Source organism: Alligator mississippiensis, chromosome 12 (genome assembly GCF_030867095.1).
Source record: "Alligator mississippiensis isolate rAllMis1 chromosome 12, rAllMis1, whole genome shotgun sequence".
Lineage (NCBI taxonomy): Eukaryota > Metazoa > Chordata > Crocodylia > Alligatoridae > Alligator > Alligator mississippiensis.
The window spans coordinates 54966303-54993915 of NC_081835.1; the positions used below are offsets into that span (position 1 = coordinate 54966303).

The 27613-nt window shown below is 46.6% G+C and overlaps 1 long non-coding RNA gene across 1 annotated transcript; it reads left to right on the forward strand.

The window, feature by feature from the left end:
* On the forward strand, positions 1-27368 carry LOC132244546 (uncharacterized). The gene is made up of 4 exons (XR_009456106.1): positions 1-99; positions 18682-18767; positions 26424-26566; positions 27118-27368. It is a non-coding gene; the product is annotated as an uncharacterized LOC132244546 (long non-coding RNA).
* Positions 27369-27613: the final 245 nt, after the last annotated feature.

A 27613-nucleotide genomic window follows, 5' to 3' on the forward strand; every position in this document is an offset into this window, starting at 1 on the left:
AACTTAGCCAGTGCAAGTTCAGAAAGCTTTAACCCCACTGGGATCCTGCCGCAGGGAAAGTTCAAGCAGCCTGTTCTGTTTAATTGTGCCTAGAAAAAGGTATTTAAACCAAAGTTGTTGCTTCGCTACTACTTCTTTTTTCAAAAGAGATTTCAGGGGTTTGTTGTGACTCTATTCCTCCCCAGTGCATCCTAGTGTCTTTCCTTTTTCTACCTTTTAATGCTGCACTCTTGCTCACAACAGGGAAGGGCTAGACTGAAAAGCAGGAAGGGGCATGAATGCATGTGAGTTAGGACTTTTAATTCTTTTGGTGGCTGTGCTAAAACCAAAGCACATCCTGTATGCTAGGCAGTTGTTTGATTCTGGTGGAAGGGCTCTTTAAGCACGTTGCTGAATCAGGGCTTGACTGCCCAGAAACTTGCAAACTCCAGACTCACGCTGAATCACAATCATATCTCCAGTAATATCTTTTTTCCAGAATGGATGAAAATGTATGCAGATATACAAGTGAGAAATAGGCCCTGGGGCATTTGGCAAATTGGCCGATGCACCATCAGTGCACAAAATATTGGCCATCACTGCTGCTGTAGAAAAGCAGAGTGGCAGAAATGAATTATGTCTCCAGCAATTGTCCAGGGAGGAGAGAAATTAATGAGTAATTTTTTTTATAATAATAATAGTAGGAGTAGTAAGAGTAGCAATATGCTTGCTATAGTGGTTGGTTGGTGTTGGTTGTAGCCAAGTTGGTCTAAGGATGTAGCCAGACAAGGTTCTTTGGGTAAATCCAATAGCTTTTAGTAGACTAACTAAAATAGTTGGAAAAATTCTTCTTTGCAAGCTTTTGGGAAGAAACGTGTCAGGAAGAAAGGTGTTTCGGGAAGAAGGGTGTTTGTACCCGAAAGTTTGCAAAGAAAAATTTTCCCAACTATTTTAGTTGGTTTAATAAATGATATCAGATTTATCCAAATAACCTTGTCTGCTTATACTCTTTAGAAAATACTCTAAACATCCTCGGCAGTTTTAGCAAGGGTGGGATGCTCAGTGGGGTTTTAACCCACTCTCTGAAAGGCGAGGTAAACCCATTGTTTTGGGCAGAGAGCAAGTTGTCTACATGCCATTTCACTTGACTAAATGTTACGCGTGCAACCACCGGGATTCAGGTGAGCAATTCATGTGGCAGTAAGTCGCACGATGTCCCAACTAGTGCAGAAAGACACTATATATCCTCAAGACCAGATCACTTCTCCTGCCATGTTAAAAAAAGGGTAGAAACCTGAAGGGGCCAACTGCACATACTGGCCTATGTAACTTCTCCCACCCCTTTGGTCTATGGGAGAAAGGGACATTGTCCAGGTAGCTTGCACACTCCAGTAATCCTCAAATGCAAGAAAGGCTCTATGTGAGTTTTTTTCTAGCCAAAATATGCTAGAGTGTGCACAGGGTATTTGCAGAGGAGATGCAAAGCATCCTGGGATGCTGGGAGACTGTGAGTTAAGTTCAACCAGGAAGGGGTCTGGGACAGAAGTTCCATAAACCAGTTTGACCTAAATCAATTAAGTTTGATACTACTTCCAAGCAGGTTTATCCTAAACCACTTTTGGTCATTTTGAACATGGTTTATGTGCACTGAACTTCAGTTCTGTTATAGATTTAATCCAGCTTCTGAGCACTTAAACTGGTTTATGTGTCATTTAAACTGGTTTATGTGTAACTTCTGTCCCTAGCCTTCATGATAGTTGCTTTGTTTTCCTGATATTCAAAACCATTTTTGCAGGCAAAAAGCAGGTGTGTTGCATTTTGATGGCCTTTTAAACTTGGTTTTGGGAGGGGAGGAAAGTTTGGTGTTGCTGCAGGCTGAGAGAGAGAAAAGTTTGAGTAAAGTTTCTCTACAAAAAAGCTACTTATGTAACTTACAGTTGGAGAAAGCCACAGCTGTGGCAGTTTCCTTGGTGGTTAATAATTATTTGAAGTTCAAACGTTTTTGACATATACATTACCACTTGTGCTTTGAACATGTAAAGCTCTATATAAGTGCTAAGTGTTATTATTATTTCAGAAAGATTTATGTCTTGGCTAAATTGTAATTTGGATAATTGCATTCTGTCTGCCTCAATCCACCCTGCCGTTTCAACTGAATAGAGAATACTTCTTTGCTCCCTAGCCTAAACTGTTGTGCAGTGTTACTGTGCGTGATTAAACAACTGGCCCTTTCACTCTGCCTACTCACAGTGGTAAAGTTAAGCTCCTATTTGTAGCACTGGGGCCATGGTTTGTGAAGGGGTGAAAGAGGGTCTGATCTACAGAGGTGCAAATCTTCTAGCCGATTCATCTATTTAGGTCACTGATGTGTATTCAGATTTTGAGAAAAGTCAAGCCAGTTACTGCGTTTAAGGCCAAAGTTTTCAGAAGTAAATATGGATTTGGACTGCCCAGCCTGAAGATACGTCTACACTGCAGTCACTGTTTTGTTATACTTTAGGTCTCATGGACGTTAACTGAGATAAATATCATGCCTGTATCAGAGTTGCTGCTGTGATTGCAGGGCAATATAGACTTACCTGAGCTAACTTTCATCACTGCTACTGATACCAGTTTTGTCACAGTGACGGTACAGGCCAACTGTCCCAGTATTTACCCAGCTTCCCTTAGGGGTTCTTTAGCTGGGCAGAACTGCTTAAAGCTACCTAGCTAGCTTGCTTAAAATGAGCATAGGTAGGTCTGTACTACGCTGCCTGAGATACTTTAAAGGGGCCTGCTTTTCAGACAGCGCTGAGCAACCCTCCTTCAATCAGTGCCCTTTTAAGATGTCCAAAACCGGGCACCCAAAATTACTAATCACTTGGAAACTTGCCTGGCCTTCCACTCAGTTCCACTGGTGAACACAGTGCTCCAAGAGCGGCAGAATAATGAGAGCCCAATCGTATCTCTGACAAATTTCCTGAAGTGCCTGAAAGCTGGCATGGAGGGTCTAGCAACAATCAGCGAGGCATTCACTGAGTAAGTTTTTCACTCCCTGAGACAATTATTTTTGAGGTACAAGTGGAAACAGAAAGTTCCCACTTCAGGCAACAGCCCTTAGAGGGGCCTGATTTTAAGACAATGCAGAGTGCCTCCAACTTCAGTTGGCTTAGCCACAAGTGGTGGGTGCTCATCAGTGTCTGCAAATCACAGTATTGCCAACTGAGAGCATTCAAAAATCATGAGATTAGAAAAAAATACTAATAATACATAGTAGATTCTTTTATTCAAGTATCCAGTGCGCACTGCCAGAAGGGCGTGAAATAGGGTTTGTTTTTCAAATACAATCACTTGACTTCAGGAGCTGGGATATGATTCATTCCAAAAACAAGTCCTCAAAAAATATGATAGTTGGCAACACTGAGGTTGGGACAAAAGCATCTCATGTTCAGCACAACACCAAGTGAGGTTGCAAAGTGACTGGCATTGTAGAGTCAATAGGGCTTATTTCAGGGTATGATTTACTTGGGAAGTGCTTAAGAAATGCAGTAATGGATGCTTTACCTGCCTACAGCTGAATTGTAATAGGACAAAGAAGAGAAGCAAGGATGGCAGGGACTGGATGAGATGCATCAGAGATGTCTATTTATTCCCTGAGCTTTATCCTGAGTGAGTTTCATTTGCAATTTATGCCTGTAACTGAGAATTCAATTTCTCTACTTCTAAGAAAAAAAGAAAAACATCCTGATTTACTGAAAAATATGAAACAAAGCAGAAAATAATAATAATAATAAAAAAATCAGGTGGCAGAGGAAAGCTACTCACACGGAAAAAAAAATCTTTATTTCTATGTCTGCGGTCTTTCCCTTTACTGGTCGGGATGAACCATTTTTCCTTGCAAGTTCTGCATTTTTCAGGATGGGAAATATGACCTCTCTGTGCATACAGGAACTTGTTATTTCATACCTTGCTGCCAGCGTGGATCTTAATCAACCAGAAAAACTCAAAATGACAAACAAACAGTAGACAGCTTTGCTATCTGAGGTTCATTAGCTCCTGGTGACCTTTCAAATCTGCAAGAAACCAAGAAGAAACACGCAAAAAAATGGGAGGGCTTTCAAGTTGTTTTGCTGGTAATTTTCACTGCTCCCCAGATCCCTTCTTTTAATGAGTGGCATATCTTGATTGTTTTTCCAAGGTTTGTACTTATCTGAGTAAACAGAGAGTGGTGCTTTGACCCACCATGGAGATGGGAGGCAGAGGGTGCCCAGAGGAGCAGCACATGCTTTGCATTGCCCAAGGTTATTTGAAACTAGCTCTCAAGGGCATCATCAACTGAGAGGCTAGAAATTCAAGTGAAGGGCACAGTGTCACACGCTTGGCATAAATGTACACTGGGGAGCTGTCAGCAGTGCCCTGCTGCAAGAGGCTAATGGGGAGGAAGTTATGGTCGCCAGAATGGATCTGGGCTCTGGACCACATCCAAAGCAAGGGCAGGGGAACAGGAGAAAGACTGACCTTGAAGGCCAGCCCCATGGCTGCAGGCATCCTGACACCGAGCCAGCAGAATCAGGGAGCAAGGAGAACTGATTTCAAGAATTAATCGTTAATGACAGACATGCGATTCCCTGGACAGCACCACCATGGCAAGCAACAAGGGCCAAATCCTCAGGTGGCGTAAACCAATGTCTTCCTACTGCCATCGGGGGTAGAGCTGCCTAGAGCATCATATGCCATTGGAAAAGGCAGTTCTGTCTGTATCAGAAAACTTGGAAAAATTGGCTTGATTTGACCCAAATTTCATTCTGGAAGAAAATCAGGGAGAAATAAAAGTTCTGACAATGGTGAAATATCCCGGCGTGACATTTTTAAACCAAAACATTTCCTTTCCTCTCCTCCCTGCCCCATTTGGAAATGGCTTCTGATTTCAAGGGGTTTTAATTTTACTTTATTATTGTAACATCACACAAGGTAATCAAGTTAGAGTCGACCCAAAGTATTTTGAAGAACCGAAATCAAACTCCCCTCTTCTGCCCCATCCCAGGCTTTTCCTTTATGGAGAATTCAAACATGTTTAAGTGGCATTCCTAATTGGAAGGCAGCTAAATTTGAAATCTCAAACCCTTCCATAAAATGAAACCTCTGTCATCTGTTTAGCTCTAATTAGCAGCAATTTACACCACCTGAGCATCTGGCTCTCATCAGCTACCTCAGGGAAAGAGGCAGTATTGCAAGCCTGAATAGAGGAGAAAGGGCTGCTTCAGCTGTAACTAGAAATGCTTTGTAACCATTTCATATACTCCCAAAATGCCTTGTCCTGCTGGATCCATGCACCTAGGGAGCTTAGCAGGGAGCTAACAGGAAAACAGAAGCAAGCTGTTACAGGGGGAGCACTCTCAAAAGGGAGCGAAGAATAAATGTCTGTGCATGGAGAGGGCAGGCATCCTTCTGGGCTCTGGGGCTGATTGGATCTAGAGAGTAGGGGCAGCATTGAAGCTGGATGCTGAAAGCTAAGGAGCCCACCTGAATGTTTCCCATTGCACCTGGACTGCTAGCTCCACCTGGAGCAGTTAGGTAACCAGGGCCGTGCCATGGAAACAGCTTCTCAGATGAAGCGACTTTGTTTTGCTAGGAGAAATGAAGAACAGATGTGAAATATGCCATGTGGGTAGTGATGCCCTGTGTGGTGTGCATCCTCCCAAGGTGATTGTTACCTCTCCTTGTAATGGGATAAAAGCAGAAAGGAAAGGAAGCCAATGAGCTGAAAAGAGGGGGCATGGAGTAGAGACTGGAAACTCCCTAGGACTTGCAGAAAAAGCTCCCCACAGGCCCCTTGCTCTGCTCTCAGACTCCCAGCAAAGCCTGTTAACGTCACTGGGAGTTCACTTGTATCCTGCAGGGTTAGGATCTTCCTGCATCTGGCACTGAGGTGCACTGGCAGCACAGAGGCGGAGGAGCCCTGGGACTGAGCGCGATGAAGCTGGAGAAGGTCTATGTCAGTTAAGAGCAGCTGGGAGGGATAATTTGCCATCTGTGCGAAGTGTTTCACCCCGGTGCTGTCGGTTACACTAGAATGCAGAGCAGGAGAGAGACCTGGTGCTGATGGGGGTGAACCATCTGCAGGAAAGAAACAGGACAGCAGGTAGCCTTAGAGAATCACTTGCAGGGAAGCTTGCATTGAATGCACCTGGCATGAATCTGGCACCTGTGAGAATGTGGAGCAGGGGTACTATGTGCAGCTGCAGGTAACGTGGTTATGACTGTAAAAGGGCAGCAGGTACAAGTAAACAGAGACAGTCATTTGCTTGAAAGAGAGATCAGGCAGGTTAGCCTGAGCTTGAGGAGGCTCAAGTGCGGGTTCTCAACATGAGCATCTCTGGGCCCCGTCCTTCTCTGACTTCTCGGGAGTAGAGCTTCTCTCAGGGTGATCCCAGCATGGAAATGGGCAAGACTCACCAGATGGTGCATGTGTCAGAGAGGACAGTTTGCCAAAAGGGCTCCAAGAGTTGGAGAAAAGAATAACAGTTATAAGTTGTCCGGTACCCAACAAACTCAAATGCCAGGCTGAAGTGTGGGATCATCTCCAACAATGCTAGTGGGTGTCTGTGCTGAAAAGGAGTGACTGTGCAAACCACATCTCATGACTGAAAGGAGAAAAGCCTGTTCAGCAGCTGATGAAGGAGCTGGAGAAATCAGTGGGGGAAAAGGCAGAGTAAAGCTAGCTGTTCAGCTCTGTTGGAGGAACTTGAAAGCTTGGGGATGCGTGGGTTGACACAGAGCCCATGGTCTGCCCAGTGGGCATCTCAGATGGTACAAAGAACAGGGAATATTTTCCAAATAGCTTTTGTGTCCTCCTTACTCCACACCCCACTTCTCCCAGTGAAAGCACTAAGTGCAGGGACATTATGAAGTTGTGGGCTCTTTGAATTTTAGGGTCTTTCCAGAGCATTCCAGCTTTATTTTTAAAATCAATACTGCTCACAGCAATTTTTGCTGAGTGGAGCTAGCTTTCCTTATCTAAATCAGCATGCTGACAGCTGGCTTTGGGAAACTGTATGCAGCCATGCAAGCAGCAGCAAAGGCATGAACATCAATAATTCTCCTGCCCGTTCATTCCAAGGCGGTTTAACCTTCAAAGCGTAGTTGGGCCTGGCTATGAAGAAGTCCTTGGAGCTGGGATCCTGTTCCATCTGATCTTGTTCAAAGGAGGCAGGGGACGGAGGTCATTGGCAGACATAGAGCTGGGTGGTCCAAGAGTTCAGGGCTGCAGATAGGAGTCTGATTTTTGCCATAGACTTGATTACAGAACTGAGCAACTTCACTCTTCTTTCATTTTAATGTATGTAAGTGGGGACAATACTCTGTTACCTACATGAATTGCAATTAATGCAGTGGTGTGGCTACAGATCTTAGCGCTTAGTGTTGTGTAGCTAAACCAAAGCACGGGTGCCACTACTACCTCCCTGCAGGAAGAAAGGCCCCAGTCCTCAAAAGTTTTTAGGTACTCTTTTATGGGAGTTTTGTGTTTAACTATCATATGAGGATCTGGGCTGGACAATTCCCCCAAAGTTGCCTTCCCATACCTAAGGGGATGGATGGGATAGCTGGATTCAGAATGTCTTGGGAAACATCTGAACCTGGAAAACAATATTAAACCCTCATGGTGTATTTTATAAAGGGTCATTTCCTAACAGGACCCTCTACAGGTAACAGGAGAGGGGTCTCAGCCATCTTCTTATTCTTAGGCCAAACCCCACCTGGCTTCCCTTTGCAGAGGGACCATTAGCTTCAGGGTCCTACCTTTCTTATAGTTTCATTGCCACCAGTGAAAAAGGAGGGAGTTCACAACCACCCATCAGTCAAGAGATAGCTATTTAATTTATAATTATGGTGAGCTCTGGGAAGGAAACACTGCAGCTCAGGTTGGAAATTAGCCACCTCCTCCAGAACTTCCATGCACCCATTCCACAGATAACACTTGCCCAGAGAGGTCACACACCGGGCCAGTAGCAGAATCAGGAATAAAAGTGAGGTCTCTTCCTTCAGTTGAAGGCCCCTATCTGCTGCATTCACCCCAAGAGCACAAGGTACACGTCATGGAGAGCTGGTGCCTTACCCAGTTTATCAAGAGCAAAGGAAAAGCCATACCAGAGAGAAAGAACTAGACCTGAAATTAGACCTCCCCATTTTGAAGCAAGGAACCCAAGAACCAGCAGAACTGTTATAAACAACTTCATCCTGCCCTTAACCCCCTAGGAAGATAGAAACCTGTAGCCATTTGTCAGCCAAACTAAACCTGGGTTTTGTTATACAGGTGCAAACTGCTGTGCTGACATTCTTCCTTCAGTTTAAATGCACCTTATTCCATATTTTCTTAAAGTCTCCCCCCATCAACTTTAGCTAAAGCAAAACAAGCCAGTCTTAAAAACTGCAGTGAGAACTCCACAAAATCCTTTGCACTGGTTTTGTTTAAAACCACACATCTAGTTAAACTAAAGGACCTCTGAGGATGGGCAAGCCCCTTGGGTCCCCAGCTGCACCTGCGCTTCCAGTGGTGCTTGGCTAAGCTAGCTCTTCTAGTCATTAGCCCAGCAAGCAGCAACAGGAGCTCTTACTCGGCGGGGGGGGGGGGGTGTGTGTGTGTGTTTACCTACTTGTCCTTTCCCTAGCTGTCTGGGAAGGTTACAAGGCAGATTGTTGCAGTAATTGATACAGGAAGGAATGAACACAAAAGAAAAACAAGTTGTTACCTTTCAAACTGCACTCATGCCCCATCCACCCTGCCTCCACATGCCAGACACAGGAGCCCAGATGAGAGAGAGAACTGAATCTCAGTGGGGGAAAGCCGTGAACAAAAGCCCTGGAAACTGCCTCTTTAATAAGGGACAAATCACCCTGAACTCATGCAGTGTTTTGTTCTGTTCTGCTCTGTCCTCCAGAGGTCCTTACACTGCTGTGACATCTGAGAGTCTTCAAGTTGCGTCTTAGGCAATGTAACCACTATTTGTCTTGTGGTTGTTCTCCTGAGAGGAAGAAATGGGTGCAGGGGAGTGTTTGGGGTTGGATCTTTTTAAAAATAGATATATCTATGCCTGTGTGCATGCATGTACACACACATATACACACCCACTCACACCCCTATTTTGCTCTGTGTTCATGTTAGAGAAAGCAAGGATTAGAAGGTGGAGGGGTTAGTGATGACCTGGAGTTCCTAGGAGAGTCCCCTGCACAGTCTCAGACCAGCCACAAAGAAGGCATTGTGTCCTTTATGAGAACATTTCATGAAGGTAATGGAGTGTCTAGAAAGCCTGGACTTTGGTTGTAGAGCAGTGCAAACATGTTCATCCCATCTCTGGTGAACATCATTTTGCAAGCAGGGACTTTGCAGCTACACTGAATCTGGAACCTAAGGCACAGACAGATGCTACCTGAGGTACAATATACGGTTTCACACAGAAATGCACTGCTGATACCAACCCTTGCACCCGGTAGTTAACCATTAACTTGAAACTGCTTACATTAGACAGCAGGCCTATTGGAGAAAAGACATTTTTCTACATCTTTGTGAATCATCCTGTGGTACCATAGTATAAGAGATTGTAACAACAGACTCCAGCCCTCTCATTTCTCTTAATTTCCCACTTTTGTCTATGGCTCAGGGGGCTGGCATACTGCTCTTTTTTGGTTCGCAGCTGCTAGAAACATCTGCAGAAATCACCTGGCACAGAACAGTAACTGTGCATTACCAAGTTCTGCACTTTACCTCTGAATCCTAAGTGGATTATTGCAGGAAGGGAAAAAAAGAAACCTTTCTGAGTCTTGGGGTATTCCTACAGCTATGTGCTGTGACACCTCTCTAAGTTCAGTGAAAATTTAGAGGAGTAACATGTTCAGGCAGTGCTAGTTTGTTAATGTTACCATTCCACACTTCTCCTTCTCTGCAGCCCTTTCTGCTTGACCAGAGGCTTTAAGACTGTTGTCCAGATGATCTAAAGGAAAATGGACTGCAGACTTCTAGGGCAACAACTTCAGCAGGTCTTGCCCAGATGCTTGCTGGCTCTGCAGTCTGACAATAAGCCAGTAGCAAAAAATGGTGTTTGGGTGGCTTTGGGATTGATGAAGAAAGACAGACCTCTTTGCTGCCAGACAGTGAGTTCAAACCCAGCCCAGATTGTGAGTGTGTTCTGCTAGCCTCGAATGGGTGCTTGCCGTCAGCTTAGGTCTTACTGGACCAGCCACACCGTGAGCCATATCCTCCCACTTAACCACTGGCTGGGGGTCTCAGTAAAAACTATGAGCTGGGTCTATAAAACAGGAATGGACGGTATGTGACAGCTGTTGTTAAACACTCCTCCTTTCCGCCATGCTCAACAGGCAGTGTAGCCTCTTATCCTCCTGGTATGGATGGGGGTCAGCTGTAGTAGGAAAAGGTACATGTGGACTCCACACCCATTTGTTCTGGTGGCTGGGCTGCATATAAAGATGAATGAATTTGCGACTGCTTCAGCTAACAGAGTTGGGGCTTTTGATTCAAGCAATGAAGGCTCCTGCTTTAAAATCCAGAGGTTTGGGGTTTGCTCCCTACTGCAGACAGCCTCTCTCCTCCTGGGGTACTGGCAGTGGGGTGGGTTATCCATCTCACTTGGTGAGATGATGGGTATAGCCCACTCGGATGAAACTGGGGGTTGCATTTGGCTGACTGCAGCCATGCCATCTGGACAGATGTATGAACGCTGCCTGAAAGAGAGGTCACTGGCTGCCTGTTGTCAAGTATGACTCACTTTCACAGTGCAGGAGTGGAGGGAGTGTTATTTTTTATTGCTGGCAATTTTGACATCAAAATGGGATGCTTTGTAACAGACATGACCTAGTTAAAACTGCAGTTAACAGCAGAGTCCTATGGCCTGTACTAAATACAAGGTCACGCTAGACCTTCTGGTCTTACAATCCATGGATATCGGATCAGAACAATGATGCAGCTAAGCCTGGGGCGTCTCTGTCAGCAGCCAGCACTAGGTCCCCCCTAGTGGGTAATAACGTGCAGCATAGAGCCAGACTCAAGCACAGTGGTAGGGCAGCCTGTATGGGAGTTCGTCCTACTGTTTCTTCTATACATAATCTGTGGAAAAATAGTAGGCTTCACTGTGCAGGGCTGTCTATCTGGCATGAAATTCACTTAAAATTCAAAAAGTAAATTGGAAAAAAAATAGCACCTGAGAGTTCCCCGGAAAATCAATTACGCCGTGTATGAGGGTGATGCCTAGAACAACGTTCCACAAAAATGGCAAAATTCTCTGCAATTTTCATCAATTCTTTCTTCAATTTCCTCCCCATCCCTGGTGGTGTGTCAAAAGAAGGATGTCTTTCTTTCTCCAATTTTGGTTGCGCTGCCTGGGGTGGGAGGAGTGGAGGGAATGAGAGAAAAGCCCATTCCAAAAATGTAATTAGGCCTATATTACTATGTGAATTACTCATTATATTTTGTTTAGAGCCATTATTGGCTGGAATGGCCCTGAAATTGAATTGTGCTGCAGTCTCGCAGGCGCATTTCATTTTACCCACATTCATTCGTGGTCAGGGGCTGCGTTAGAATCGGAGAACAAGAAAGTATGTGGAGGGGGGAGGGAATGGGGCTGAGGCAGGGGGATCTCCAGCAGTTCTTTCTCTTACAGAAGCTTTCATGAGAGAGGCGAGGAAACCAAATGAAAAACAACTTATGGCCCCAGTAGGTTGATCTAGGCATTTCCCTTTGATGGACAGGACTCACCAATGATTACATGCCTTCAAATGAGAGGTGAAGCGGGGGTGATGGTTTGATGCTCTTTCCTAATGCAGAGGACAGGCATGACACATGCAGCAATAGGGACCCTTCACGTCTCAGACTTGCTGGGCACATGCCAATATGCAGGAGACAGCAGTTAATGACATCTCTATGGGTCACTTAACCCACAACTTCTCTGCTGACACTGTCCGCTGTGGTAGAAGAGTTACATTTGCATGTGTGGACAGCTATATATTGGGAGCTGACCTTAGACGAGATCCATTAGAAGGGGTCACCATGCTGCTGTTGATAATACTGACTTTCCCCTGTTTTTGGTAAGTGCTGCTCTGGCTTGGGTTTGAACCAGTGACCTAACAGCAAACATCTCCATATCCAAGTCCCCACTGACTTATTTCACCATCTTTCTTTTGCAGCGGGTATGATCAACATATATGTAAAAGTGTCACCACTGACCTCTCAGCTACTTCTGGGCTGACTGCCATGTAGATCGGGCTTTTTTTGAGCGTGTAATTCTTACAAATTGTCGGTCTAGTTGACTGCTTCTTCAGAAGAACATAAGCAGGGGTGGAAGTTAAGGAATATTGTGTGAGTGTACGTGTGTGTGTGTGTGTGTGCATGTGTGTGTGTGTGTGTGCGTGCACATGTGTGTATGTATATGAGCATTAGTTTATTCTGGATTTGCAGGAGAGAGTGTGTTAGGTCATTCTGAGTAGCCTCAGTGCGCAAAGGGCAGTGCTGCAGTTAGTATGCCATGCGCAGGAGTGTGTGCATTGCCACCGAGTGCTGCTGTACATGTGAGGGTGGTACACAGAGCAAGCAACTAGGAACCTGTGATTGAGTCCATGCTCGACAACCAACTTTCTATGTAACCTCAGGCAAATCATTTACCCTCTCTCTGTGCCTTAATATTGCATCTGTAAAATGAGGAAATAAGCACTTTCCTTCCTTGCCGGGGTATTATGAGGCTGAACAAAAGATCATCATATGCTCAGATGTGATGGTGATAGGGCCCCTATACATACTGCTTCTGGGGTACAGGTACGTTTACCCACCCAGGGGTAGGTATGATCGGTGTATGTCACTAATCTACAGCTCCCTGTTTCGGGGCTCAGGTCTCTACCTCCCCATTCCTTTCTCTAGTAAAGCTGACCGTGCCCCTGCTCTCACCTATGGCCTGGCCTCTGGACACACTGCTTGGTAGAGATGCTGTGGATCAGGCTTCTTTCTCCTGCTGGACAAGGGTTTGTTTTGTGACATAGGGTCACAGCTTCCTTTGCGAGGATCCATAGAAGATGAAAGCAGAAACAGGCCTTGGAGCAGCTGGCATCTGCAAAGGGGAAAAGGAAGATTTTTTCCCCTCTCCTTTAAACCATCCCTCGTCTGAATAAAATGGGGAATTAGAAGGGGATTATGTATTGGCAGGAGAGGTGTAATGCATTTCTGCCACTGTCCACATGTCAGGCTCGATTTTAATTTCAGATAATGTCAAAACCAGATTAAAGCCTATGTAAAAACCCAGCCTCCTGCCCCACGTCACTCTGCACTGAGCACTTTCCGTTCCCCCTTCTCTGCACACATGCTCAGGTGTATGCAGCACTAACTGGTCTTCAATCCCCACATACTCGGAGCTGGAACAACAGCATGTCCCACTTGTTCTTTTCACCTCCAACCTGGCTATTCCTATAGCAGTGCCCCTTACCCTGCCAGCACCTTTCCCAGTCTGCACTTACTGCCTCAGTGGCTTGTGATTTATTTGATAGGACTGGAAGTGAATGGTAAGGGTAATGTGGAAAATACACCTGCTCTAGAATTGCAGATGGGGCTGTGTTCAATGAGACACCAGTGCAGCAGGCATGGGCACTGAGCGTTAATTAGGCCACTAAAATAGGTGTGATACCAAGCTCTTGGAGACAAGGACTGTCTTTTGGTTCCTTGTTTCTGTAGTGCCTAGCACAGGGTGACTCAGCTTCATACTTGGACTCTCAGGCACTGCTACAGTACGCATAATAACGTATTGGGCACTCGCACTCCAACATAACACTGGAGGAGAGGAAGAAAGCAGGCAAAAGTACCAAAGAGAGTAGGTTTCGTGGAGGTTTAGCATCTCAATTGTGTGCGTGTGCTTGCACATATGTGCTTTTGTGTCAGCATTCACATGCATGTGGCCAGGCATGCACCTATTCATGTATATGCAGGGTGCAATTTTCTCTTTCTTTTCTGCTCAGTTCCTCTGTTTCTACGCCACCCTTTTCTTCTGCTCTTCCTCCTGCTGTCACTAATCTGCCACTCTACTCCCTGCTGCTTTCTGGTTCCTTCTCTCTTAATGGTCTCTGCTGTTTTACCTCGGAGGCTAGGAGACATACAACAGATGACTCTCCAGGGGTGAGGACTTTTACTTTTGACTCCCCTGCTAGAACTACTTCCAAAGGGCCACTAAGGGAAATCCCTTCAGGGTGTTTCCCCAGTTGCCCTGTGGGCGACAGACACTACCCCTTGCCCTCAACGGAGCCTGACAGCCCACTGGAAAAACACAATTGCAGCCTCTCCTTTTGTGCTGCTTCCCCTCTCCCTCCCTCCTGCCCTGCCTAGCCATTCCTCTGTCCCTTCCCTGGGGCAGTCTTGTGATAAGAAACCGGCTTATTGATCTGGGTTCTATTTCAGTCTCTGCAGAGACTTGCTGAAACTAGGGAAGTCACTTAAACCACCATCATCAAATGCAGAGGGCTAAAAGACACTTAAGTCTATATTTAGGCCACTAATGAAACTCAGCATGATTTTCACTGAAGTCCATAAGCACCGAAGTCCACTGGCCCCTCAGAGAACTGGAACGATATTATGTAGGTGGATGTGGGTAAGAGAGAGACCCTTGGCTAGTGTAAACTGGAATATCTCCCCCAAAGCCCATATGCATTTCTCCCAATTGAAGCTCTGACCCATGGCCAGAACAGATGCATGCCTCGGTTTCTCCTTCTGTGAAATATGCTTAATAGAAAGTATTTGCCTCATAGGATTAAAGCAATGCTTAGTAGTTGAGAAAGTGCTTTGAAATCCTTGGATTGCGTCTACAAACTTCTTTCCTTATGTATGGTTTTCCTCAGTGAATACAGACATAGGGATTTCTGCCTCTGATCTTTTACCATTTATACTAACATGCTTCTGACAAACATAGAGAAAATGGACTTTATTAAAAATAAACAAATCTCTTGCAATCTTTAATCCCAGGTGAAGATAACTCATTTTGTGTTCTATTATTATTTTGTTTTATTACTCGGCTATTGGAGACACCAGCAGTAAAAAAAATGCTCCTCCTATATCATTACAATGGGCCTGCCGGGGAGCAGTGCATGTGGATAGGGTGATGGTAGGGGAACACTGATGCTATCATCCCACAGAATTAATGTGCTGGCTGATGGGTTCTTTTCACTGTAGCTGTAATGTATCAAAGACGGTGTAAATCCAAGCAACTAGATGGGCTTTCCCATTGAAAAAAAATAGGAAATACACTTTAAAAACTAAAGGGAAGGCAGTATAGCTGCCACAGAGAACCCGCTTTGCACATGGTTGGCATTTCCTGCCATCTCATGTGCACAGCCTTGGAGATGGATTGCCTAACCTGAGTGAGGGGGCATGTGTACCAGTGGCCTGCACTACATGAGCTGGATCAAAAATTCACACAGATTCCCAGAAGCTTAGGGTTGGGAGGGATCTTGTGAGATCATCTAGTCCAACCTCTCTGCTTTTGGCAGGAAAGACTCCTGGGGTCAAATAACCCCAGCAAGGTGAGCTGGATTCTCTTCTCAGCTCTGACACCCTGGATAAATCAGATCATCTCCTCAATTTCTCCATCCTGAACATGGAAAAAACAGTACTTAGCCTCCTTTTTGAGAACTGGGGATGAAAAGCACTCAGTATTATCTGCCACCTTCTTACTATCAGCATTTGGGATTGAGTGGAATAGGCCCTCGTGCCTGCTGGCTTTTCAGTATATGGCTGATGGTCTTCAGCAGAACCAAAATCACCCCTAGTTTTGTCCAGTTTTAAGCATCTTTACAATATTTACAAGATCTGGTTACAATAGCAATGGAGGTGTTGAAACTCGTTGGGAGTGACCAAGCCTTCTGTATATTTGTTATGCAAAAGCTGATGTGTGCAGATTCCTCCCTGTTGCATATAAGATTTAGCTCATATCCTGCCATGAAATAAAACTAAACAAAAATAACCCCAAATAAAAACACATTGTACTGCATCCCAGAGCTATGCCTCTACTCTGGTTCTCATGAACTGCCAGCAGGAACCAACTCCGCAGCGGAGGCCATTCTCTTTCCATTAAACCCAGATTGTCAGACCACAAAAAAGCATCCCAGTTAGTTTTAATTATCATGGCAATGCATAGGAGATGCAGTCACTCAGGTAGTCTGCTCTGCTCAAAGCTTTTGGAGATCATTGACTAGGTCCTCAGCTAGCCTGAACAATGGGGTTTCTCCAGTTTACACCATAAATCAGATCCTGTTTGTTAACACTCAATTCACCATGGACTTGTACCTTCTGCTGTCATTGACAGCAGTGCAAAGCAGATGCAAACTTCCACCTAGTCTAAATGGCAGTGTTTGGCATCCATTTCACATCGTGGCTATAAATAAGCCTGATTTCCACACTTACAGCCATGTAAATCTGGAAATGCTGGAATTACTCTATGGAAATCCATGGGATTACACTGATATAAATGGAAGGAGAATTGGGTTTGAAGTCCAGGCCAATAGTTAATAGTAGCCAAAGTATAGCTAAAAAAATAATAGCATCAATTGTACCTTAGTCATATCCCACAGCTTCTCTTTACACAATTGACTCCACGGATGCACCAAGAGCATTTGTAACTATACTGTCATCCCCCGAGAGCCATGTAGCTTGGAAGACAGAGAGCTACACTGTATGGCTTCATGCATCACCATTTGAATGACCAGCCAAGCTGCGCTTCCAGAATCTTTATAACTGGTGATGTCTGAAGTGGAACAAGGAGAACACAGCTTTATTTTCAGATACTGGGCTGAGCTCTGAAAGCAACGCAAAAGGAGTGGTAGAAATCTCTGCTTTGATTTGCAGTCCAGGGGCATTTGCTTTGAATGGTCTTGGATAGAGAGTGAATTCAGAAATACCCAGATGCTGTTTCAAATATTTTTGTCTTTGCACTTTTCTGGAAAGACCTGCTGTTTTGTATTGTGAGCACAGTTGGATGGGGTGGCTCAGGGCACTGCAATGGGGAGACAGAGCTGGCCACCAGTAGGGACCCAAGGCCAGGTTGAGATTGTTGTAAAAAAGAATGACTGTTTAGTATCCCAGGTGAAATGAGTTGGTGAGTCTCTCTGCTCAGATGCCAGTGCCTGGTTGCTCATGTGTTTAAATTACCCATGACTAAATGGGCTATGAAGACCAAGCTAGATAAAGAGGTGTTTGCCTTAGATCAGAGCTGAGGTGCAGTGTCTATTGGAGGTCATTTTATTGCAGTCTGATAAGGATATGAAAGCCACATTCCCATTAAAAGTCCCAAATGGCACAAGACATAGCAGGAACACAGGTGGCCAGAGGCACATCATTCAGCTGCTTTGCCCTGGCTCTATCATAGGGTCCCTCCTCTGAGCATCTACTAGTAACAGAGCACCAAGACACAACTACCCAGACTCAGTTTCCTTAACAGACTTTCCTGCCTGTGGCACTGTTTCAACTCTCAGGACCCACCTTTTGCCTTAAATGAGTTGCCCCCTTTCTCAGCCTGAGTCCACACCCATCATCAGGTCCTGGACTAACCCCAATGGGTCAGAGTTGGGCCTGCCTTCCTTCTAACAAGGTTCTGGCCAGTCTCAATCCTCCTTCATGCTAGTCAGCAAAGTCAGGCCAATGGTAAGAGCTTGACTTCAATGGCAGCTGACTTAGGCCAATGGTGGGAAATGACCTTCAACTTCAGTAGAGCCAGACCAGTGCTAAGCACCTGCTTTTAGCAGGAATACAGCTAAGCCAATGCAGAGAGTGTTTCAAAGCCACACCTTTCCCAGTTATCCAGGGCACTGTATTTTAAAATATAATGAGTGGAGTGGGGAGCAGGGGCGGGGGGAAGAGTTGCTTGGTTTATTGTGAAGATGGCACCTCATGAGATGGGGGTAGGGAAAAACATCACACCAGACTGGAGTCCTGAGATCCATTCCCACCTCCAGTTACCATCAACGCACACTGCTATGATAACACTGATACACACAGGAGCATTTGAGAATGTTCCTATTGATCGAAAATGAATAATTATCACCCTCTTTCTCTGTTCCAGGGTTTCGCGGTGAACAGAAGAGCGGAAGCACTAAGCGGGATTAATAACTACTTTTCATTACTTTTAATGCAAACTATTGATTTTAAAGTGTTGTAGGGTATGACAGTTTATTACAATAAGACAATAAAACAGACTATATGAAATAATTGAGAATAATCTCTTCCCTTTTCCTGCGCGACGCGAGGACATTATGTTCTGTGCATGTGGAGACATTTATGGCAAACTCTATCCAGCAATGGCAGCTTAAGCACTCTATAAAACAGCACTTTGGAGCCGGAGTATTATAAATAATAGGTAATAAAACTGGTAAATGGGGCTTTAATTTGATTCCATTATGTCATGGAATGACAGGAGGGGAGGGGGGCAGAGCTGTGAGGGGATGGGATGCTGTATTCAGTTTGCAAACGCCTGGCACCATGCAAGAGGGCAGGCAAAGGTGGTGCAATGGGCTGCACAATTCTAGTGTGACCAGCAGCCGCAGGCAGGGATTCAGGCCTGATCCTGTGAGTAGAGATGCCAACAACCTCAAGCCCTGAGGCAGAGCTGCAAGTCAGGTCTCCCCCCTACCCTGCATCTGATATTTTAGGCAATATTCAAGCTGCTTCTGTTGCCTCTGCTTTGCCTGCAGGTGGCGTGGACCCACTGGTTGCCACGTGTCGAGTCTTGTCATCCCATCATCTCTGCAGAAGCTGCTTCTCATCCTGTGCCCTGCAGGTAGCTAATGGTTTCTGTGCACACTCAGCTACAGCACACGTATCCTTTTTCCAAGGAGGCTGGCTTAATTCTGAGCCTTGTACACATAGCACCAGTATCTCCTCAACCACCATACAGTGAACTACCTTCTTGAGGGTCTTTGCTGAAAGACTCTGAAGGGTTACAACCTCCACAGCCTACACAGAGCCCCCTCCAACTACCGTGGCTCACTTTTCAGCTGGCACATCAAGTATTAGTAGCAATAATATTGTGCTAGCATGCAGAGGCCCCAGGCCAGGACCAGACTCCTGTTTGCTTGGTGCTGTACATACACAAGACAGTCTGCTCCAGAGAGCTTACATGGCACTATGAATACCAAGTGCCAGATCAACCAGAATCATTAAGAAGCTCAACTGTCTTTCACATATCCTGCATGAAGTATAAACCCATTGCTGTTTGATTCAGGGTGCCTAGTGAAGCCCTGCTTTGCCATGTTCATTCTCTCCATCCCATACCTGGAGCCTGAAAGCTACCTTTGCCTTTTCGAGCACTTGATGCCAGCCAGCTGGGGCTCCAGAAACTGAGCAGCACAGGCTGTGTGACTGACACATTTTCCCCCTGTGTAGTTGGCCCTGCACAGCAGCAGAAGGTGCCAAGCAGAGGCCTGGGAGAAGATCCCTGCATGCATTTTACTGCATGCAGCAGAAACACAATTGATTAAGAACAGATTTCTGAAAAAGACCCAGTGCAGGCACAACTATCATGGTTCAGATCTAATGTGCGGCAGAAGAACTGCAGTGATAATGGCCTCGGCAAACAAACACCACTAATTCCTGAATACTCTGGAAAATCAGCATAGCGGCTCCTTGCTGGGCTTTCTTTGTGTATCCTTTGCGAGCCATACATCCACAAACTGCCAATGGGTGTAATTTCCTTGGCAGCCTATAGGAATTGATATGCAACACTAGCCCCGCTTCTCAGAAGGGCTGCTCTGAAGCCAGAGAGAGTCAGGACAAGGAGAGCACAGTTATTAGGGAGATAACTGGATGGCTTGGGAGATTGGTAATGGGCTACATGGCGTTTCATCTCCAGCTTACCAGCTTAAATCCCATTGCAGAGAAAGTCATTGACATCTGATGCCCATTCAGTGCCTGGCAGGATGTCAAATGAATCTGGGGTCTCAGCCCAGTGGTACATTTTCACTGACATGTATGGAAAATCTCCCCTTTGCATGCTGACTTTGAACTTGTCCCACCACAAGGGAGTCCAAAGACTTGATCTAGCAAAACATTTGAGCCTATATTGACTTTAAAGTATGGGAGCAGTCCCACCGGCTCCAATTCAGCTACTTGCCTACTTAAACTTAGGGGTGTGCTCGAGTGCCTTGCTGTGCGACAGCCTAAATCATCAGAAGGAGAAGGGTCCATTCACACCACTTTACACACCTCTGAACCTCACCGAGATCTCCAGGGCAGGACTGACATGCTGTGCTAAGAAGTGTTATGCATGGGAACACAATTGCCAGCTTCTTTGGGGAGGATATTCCAGAAGGGACTAAGCTATAGCATCACAATTCTCTGAACCCGCTGGACTGAATTCTGATGAATCTCAAGCCAAGGATTTTTGTTTAGGTCACTATGGGCAAAGAAGTGCTGTAGTGAGCAGGGCGGGGATGGGTGGGAGCGGTGAGTAGGGCAACTGCCCTGGGCGCCAAAACAAAGGGGTGCCAATAGATGCTGCCCAGCTGGGGCAGGGATTGGGATGGAGCCACAAGTGGCTTGTTTGGGGGGTGCAGGGACAGGGGAAGGGTGACTCTCACTGCTGCATGCATTCCCGGGCAAGCAGTGTGGGGGGGTGCCTCCTGGACCTGTGTGTGGGGTGAGGGCGGGCTGCCATACGGGCATTGCCCCAGGCACCAAACTTCATTTCTGGGGCAAAGCCATGCAGCATGAGTACAGCACTCTATCTCTATACTATCTGAATAGCTTCGCTGTCTTCCAATCATCTGTCATAGTGCACTGCACAAGCACTAAATATGATCTCATTAGAGTAGGAAACATCTTTTTGTTCTTGGTTTTGCTCCTCTCTTTCCCCCTGAACTTGGAAGATGAGCCAGGCTTTTGAACACGGGACATTCTTGCAAATCAAGTCCGATCACAGCATTTCCCAGCAGTGGAGAAGGGAGGAGGAAGCCAGTCCCTTTATTGACACAGAGTGCCTAATATACTGCTGCAGAATGCAAAGTGGGGCCAGTGCTCTGTGCAAAATTGCACAGTAGGAGCCCAGGGGCTGCTGGTGCATGTAATGGGATAATGCTGAATTGCTGTGGACCAGCTGAATCCATATGACATGTAAAAAGTATGGGGCAGGTGTCATGTGAAAGGTCAGGACTTAAACACAGCCTGGAGAGGTCAGGCGTGCCCTAAATTTACTCTTTTAGCCCGGAAGTGTAGCAAAAGCTGACTTGGATTGCACTGGCACTAAGGAGCCCGCAGCTATGAGCCATGACCCCATTGAGCTAGGCACTGTGCAAACATATGAGCTGCATCCCTTCCTTCTCTTTCCTTCCATCTCCATGATTTGACACACAGAAGATGACTGGAGGGCAGGTTGTCAACCCTTTCACATGGGTTGGCTGATCATGTTGGTCCCAATGTCATTTAAGCAGTATTACAACTAAGATTTGGGGAGGGAAGTAGCAGGAAAGGAAGGGTTCCTTATTGCTGTCATTTTCAACCCTAAAAGTCAAGTGTTTCCTAGTTCTTCTAAAAAGAGCACTGATATCCCTGGAGCCTTTCCAGCTTTTCGCCTAAGCACATAATCAGGCAGGGCTGTGTTTTTTAGAGAGGGGATTACACACACAATAGAGCTGAAGAGCCCCATTGGAGCTATTCCAATCTATTAGGATCTGCACTCCATCCAAAGTAAACATTAGAAGGAGAAATAATGAACTAACTTTGCTGCCCGTGCTATGCAGACAGGAGGGTGCTGTGTGTGTGTGTGGTGCATTTTCCCTGCACAGTCTTTTCTTTTGTGGTGCTACTCTGTGTTTTTGCACCAAAACAAAACATGTGCTCCCGCCTCTCAGCCCTGGTACACAGAGTCGCTATCACACTGCCTATGCAGCGGCAGAATGCGGGAGTCATCAAAACCATCAATAGCAGAGGGACCACTGAATGCCACAGGAAGTGCCCCACCATTTAGTGCATCACAAACTAATAAACTGGCATTTGTGTCCATGCCAAAGGGGCCTGGTCTGCAAAGAGAGCAGCTGGGAAAGGCTCAAGAGGGCAACAGCAGCTGCTCAGCGTCCCTTAAAGGGAGAGACAACTCTCGGGCAGAGACCTTTTTGGGAAGGGGCTGGGACAGTGGAAACTGCAGCTGTGAGATCCTGGAGAGGGAGACAGGCCAAGGCAGGAGAGGAAGAGACTGCAGCTGGCCAGTTGCTCTGGGCAAAGAAGCCAGCACAGAGAAGATCAAATTCATCCCTGTCCAGTAGAATCACACCAGGGATAAATTTGGACTACAGACTTTAGCTCTAGGGGGAGAAGCCAGTCCAGGGGAGAGATTCCAGCTGGGATGTGGATGCAGAGAAAGGACAGGGGAGCAATACCTTCCAGGCTTGGACAAGAAACGCACCCAATGGTCCCAGCTGGGCAGAGGCCCAGGGGAGAGCAGGCAGAGGGGAGGAGGGAGACATCCCAAGTGAATCATGCTCTCCTTCCCGCCTGTGCCCTGCCCAAACCTGCCCTTTGCACATGCCCTGCATAGCTGGAAATCCTCCTCCCTGGGCTGAGGATGGGGTGCAGGAGGGAGGGGGGAAGTGGACTTTGTTCCTGCAAATCTGTTAGCTGGCAGCATTGCCATGGTAACCGGAGGCTTCCTAGGAGGAGGAGGTGAGAAGTAGAAGCAAAACAGGCCAGCGAGCTCAGCTCTGACATGGGATTTGAGCTGGGAAGAAGTTTTACACCAGGAGAAAAAGAGCAGTGTAAACAACCCAGGCACGTGGGGATTCTCAGCGCCGGCGGCTGAAAGTCCCCGGCAGGAGAAGCAGGTGAATACACGGCCTGGGAAGGATGCACTTGCATCAGACAGACCCAGCTTCATTTGCAGGGGCTTCCAGCTCCCTGATGCAGCCACCGTGGAGCAGATACAACCTTCCTTCCTCCCTTCCTTCTGCCTGCACTTAACAATAACCATCCAGTGCACTTCTGTTTCTCTAGCCGCTGCTCTCGGAGGACATCAAAACCCTCTGATTTCAGCCTCCCGACTGTCCTCTGGGCGGGGGAGCTCTGGTTGTGTTTCCGCAAGTGAGGGAACTTAAGCACGAGGAAGCGTCGTGGCCTACGCAATGTCATGCAGTGTCACCAAAGCAGTGTCTCATCTGGGAGCAGAATGTATCTTTCCTGCATCCCATGCCAAACCCAGCGCTATTTCTACTCCCTGCCCCCTGGAAGCGATACACCACAGAAAGGCTTTTCTGCCATCTCCCTCTGTATTTACATGGTCTCTCACCTCACCCAAGATATCTGAACTGAAGGGGATGCATTTTTGAGACAAGGATATGAAACTTGGGCTGCTGGTACCTCCTGCTTCTGCTGGTTGAGGGTGGAAATCCTTTCCCAGCTTGGCCAGGCCTCAGGCTGGGAAAAAATCAAGTGGTGACACTGTCGACATTGCAAACTCCATGGCTTTCAAATAAGAGGCCTCTCACTGTGCAGCTGTGAATTATAAGATCATCTTTACCCTTCGGTACTCCCAGGCAAGCAGAGGACAGCTAATTATGTTGACATTTATATTGTCACCATTAGGTTCCAGGGTAAATGTTAACCGAGAGGAAAAGGTGCAGGTCACACCTCTTAGACACATCATTTCAACCTATCTGCAGGCTCAGGTGCGGGTTGCATTTGATTTATAATTTGCAGCTATCACCGGGACTATAACATCTACAGACTTTTTTTTTTTTTTTTAAATGAAAGCTATGTCACAAACTTGTTATGTGAACAGTGACAAGTCACTGAGTGTTTGGTGCCTGTCTGTAAAATGGGCACAATGCACTTCCCCAACTACTAGATGTATTCAAAGGAGTACAGGTTACAAGGTGCTCAGGTACGGTAGACGTGGGGTCCATAACAAGACCTGACAGGGATCTCTTATTTGTAGACTTTTTGGTGGCAATAAAGCACATATTAGTTTCAGTAAATAAAGTATGACAGTCCTTCCTCCTCACTCTCTCATTTCCTTTTGGTAAAAACCACACCAGCAAGCCGCAGTTACATAAAGAAACCCATCTATATTAATTCAGCATTCGTCCTGTCCTGCAAATCCAGGTTACAGGGAAACAAACTCCAGTTCCATGGCCAATGAGGATAATTGATCAGAAAATGCAGGAGAAGACTCTGTTACAGAACTGGCCCAGTTTACTGCATGAGAACTGACCAGTTTGGGAAACCAGGCAGGTGAGGGAAGGATCTCCAGAGTCACGTAGTGAAGTGGATAGACAGGCAAAGGGGAAATGTAGGGGGGATTTCTGCTTGAAAAATTGGGCATGGGAGATGAGGGGAGCGTGTATGATTATTGTATGGCAGGCACCAGAATGGAGAGGCAGGGGTCGTGAGGAACTATTATTTCTGCATTTGAAATGTGAGAGAGAGAGCAGCAAAGCCAAAGCAATGGGTGGGATGAGCAAGTGGATGGTGTACATGACAAGAGTAGAGATCACATTTAAAGATAACAGTCCTTTCCCCCTCTGCATATGCGTCCTAGGGGACCCAGTTAATAGAGCTGTTAGGTGGAAAAGCATTTGCATTAATAAAGAGCTCAATGATGGACTTTATTCTTGCTGCTGTTTCCTCTCCCAGTCAAATCAGCCTGCACAGTCCTCCCCAGAGAGGGATTCCTAGGAGGGATGAGCTGCCTGAAAAGCAGAAAGAACACATTTCATACCATAATCACTGCAGGAAGAGACAGCCTGTTTGCCCAACACCAAATTGCTTTTGAAGTGAGATGCAGGGCCTAGTGGTCTTGCGGCATGGTCATTGTGTAGGCTGTCTCCTAAGAGCCTGGGTTTCAGACTGGAGCAGAGCCATTTCTCTGAGAAGAGAGATGGGCTTGTGCAGCTTGGCCATTAGGTGGTCTGGGCTCACCTCTGTTTCAAAACCTTACGGTGGGGCTAATACATCTTTTCTCCCACACTTTGTCTACCTTCTCTAAGCTCTTTCAAGAAGGGCCTCTCTGACTAGAGGTCTTTACAGCACCTAGCACAAAGGGACCTTTTTGTGATACTGGGCGCTTCTATACAGGATGTTTACTGAGTAGACTAATTAGCTCCGCAGGAAATATCTCTCATCTACACGTGTGGCCCTATTAGGCCATAGGAAACCAATTAACCCTGTAGTAGGGTAGTACTTATAAATGTGAGTACTGTCCTGCTGCAGAGATTTTTACTCTGCAGCAGTGCACATATAAACACTGACATGGCCGGCTGGGGCACGATGGTACTTCGGTGAGGAGGCTGCCTGCTGGCTAACCCCTCCTTGGAGCACCTTCGTGCGCCAGCCAGCCCCTCTGCAGCACATTGACCTTGTGGGCCCCCTGCCAGCTGGGGCTGCTCTGACCTGGCTTAACATGCTGCAGTCCTGGGTACATGTTCAAACAGCACACTTGGGAGCGATAAACTTGAGTGCAATATGCACTGGAGTTTATTGCTGTGTGCACTCAGTGGGTGCTTGTACACTTGATGGTTGTCACAATGTACACGTGACGAAAATGTCATTTGTGTGGCTTAATGGCATCACGAATTACACGTGATGCAAGTTTTGGGGGTTTTAAATGAGTTTGCAGCATTGCAAACTAAACTACATCTGGATGTAGTTTACTTTGCAACGGTGCATTGCAGTTGTCAGCTCGCTCCCCTCCACCCTCCACCCCCAACCCCGGTTGCAGGAGAGGTGGGCAGCCTCCTCAGAAAAAGAGGATTGGGCCTCTTGCCATTTCTGCTTTTCAGCAGGCGCCTACTGAAGGCAGAAGTGGTGGGAGGCCTAATCCTTTTTTTTTTTCCAGCGGAGTCTGCCTGCCTCTTCCAGGGCTGGGTGGTGAGTTGCTGGTAGGCCAAGCAGTCCCTAGGCTGCAAGTGTTCTGGTCCTTCCCTCCATGACATTGGCACCCCCAGGGCTGCCCAGACAGGCTGCAAGCGGGCTAGGGGCTGCCCCAGCTCAGAGACAGCACCCGGCTTGATCCAACTGTTCTCCAAGCCTTCCCGGGAAGCAGCGCCCGGTGGGCAGGCTCCAGCTCTGACAAAAAAAAAAGGATCAGGCCCCTTGCCATAATGTGATGGAAAAATTGAAACGGTGGGCTTCAATAAAAAAAACACCATTTCAATTTAGCGGCCACAGACGAAAACCTTAAGGATTAGACCCCCATCACATGTAGAAGCACCCAATGTCACATAAATAACGCTGATAATGGCAAATGAACCCCTTAAAATATTCACCCCCAGTGACTTGAGTTACAACAAGGACACATTGCAGGGCTCTACCCTTTTTCTGGGACTCCCAAAGCATTTAATAGATTCAGCCTTACAGTGCCCATTTGGGGCAGGTGAGTGAGAGTGCTTTCGATATAGGGAAACAGAGATAACGTGATTATGACTGTGTTTATTATTTGTATTGTGTCCAGGAGCCCTCATCATAGGCCAAGCCCCCGCTGAGCTGGCACTGTAAAGACACGGTCATTGCCCCAAGGAACTTGCAAGCCTGAGAAGCATCTTGCACAGGGTCACACAATGAGCCTCTTCACAGCTGGAAATACACCAACACAAGGTATAGTCTTGCTGCCTTGCTAGTACCTGTTCTTCTGTGCAAGGAAATGTGTTTAAATATGCTGGAGACGTTCCCTTGCTCCTTTCTTCAGGCTGCATTTCTGTATGGAGGAAGTCTCCCAGGCCATCTGTGGTGAGGAGCAAGTCGCACACACCATGCTGTCTTTCATGGGGGCACACCACGAGGCCTGCAAAGTCTCTCTCTGGTGTTTCCCTGACACTTTGACATGAATGCCTGTGCTCTGTGCCTGAGAAAGGGACCGTTCCTGATTATTGAAATGGGAGACTGGCCGTGCCATGCTTGGCAGCTTCAAATGGCTCCCATTGAAAATGCCCTCCAAAGAGACAGGGAAATTACCCAGCACGGATTCGTTCTTCTCCATTTATTTATTTCATTTAAAATGTTTTGACGGCCCCAAGTGAGCGGCATCTCATTTCCATGAGGCTTCTAGGGGCACCACAGCCATACAGCTGCACGCCAGCTCAGAGCAAGTGCTGTACGCGACTCTGCTGAAAACACGGGGGCACCAAGCAGCCTGCTTTCCTTTCCAGGAGAAGAAGGGGCAAGTGTAAGGGGAGACCTGCCTGACTCAGACCCAGCTGAAGAGGAGGAGGAGGCAGCATGGTGGGGAAGGGCTTTCCACATCCAGCTCCTGGCTGCCAGGTCATTATTATCAACTCGTGCGCCTGTAAGTGTTCTTTCTGAACAGGGACCTGGGAGCTGGGAGTGCAGTTCAGCTGAGTGTATTATTGGATTATCAGCTGATTAGAGCTGTTAAGAATCCACTCTTGAATAATAAACATGGCGGGCTTTGGCTCCTGTGTGGTGTGATTAGGGGATGACGTGATGTGCAGCTTAGCTGATACAATGCGCTAAATGAGCCTCAGGCCTTACCATCCAGGGCCAGAGATGGACAAAGACGGACCTTGATGGCTGACTGTGGTACCTGCCTGTCCCACACCCTCCTACCGTGTCTTTGATGCTCCAAAGTTAAAACTTGTCTGGGATTTTAACCTGCAGGCTCCCCTCATTGCACACCACTGGCTC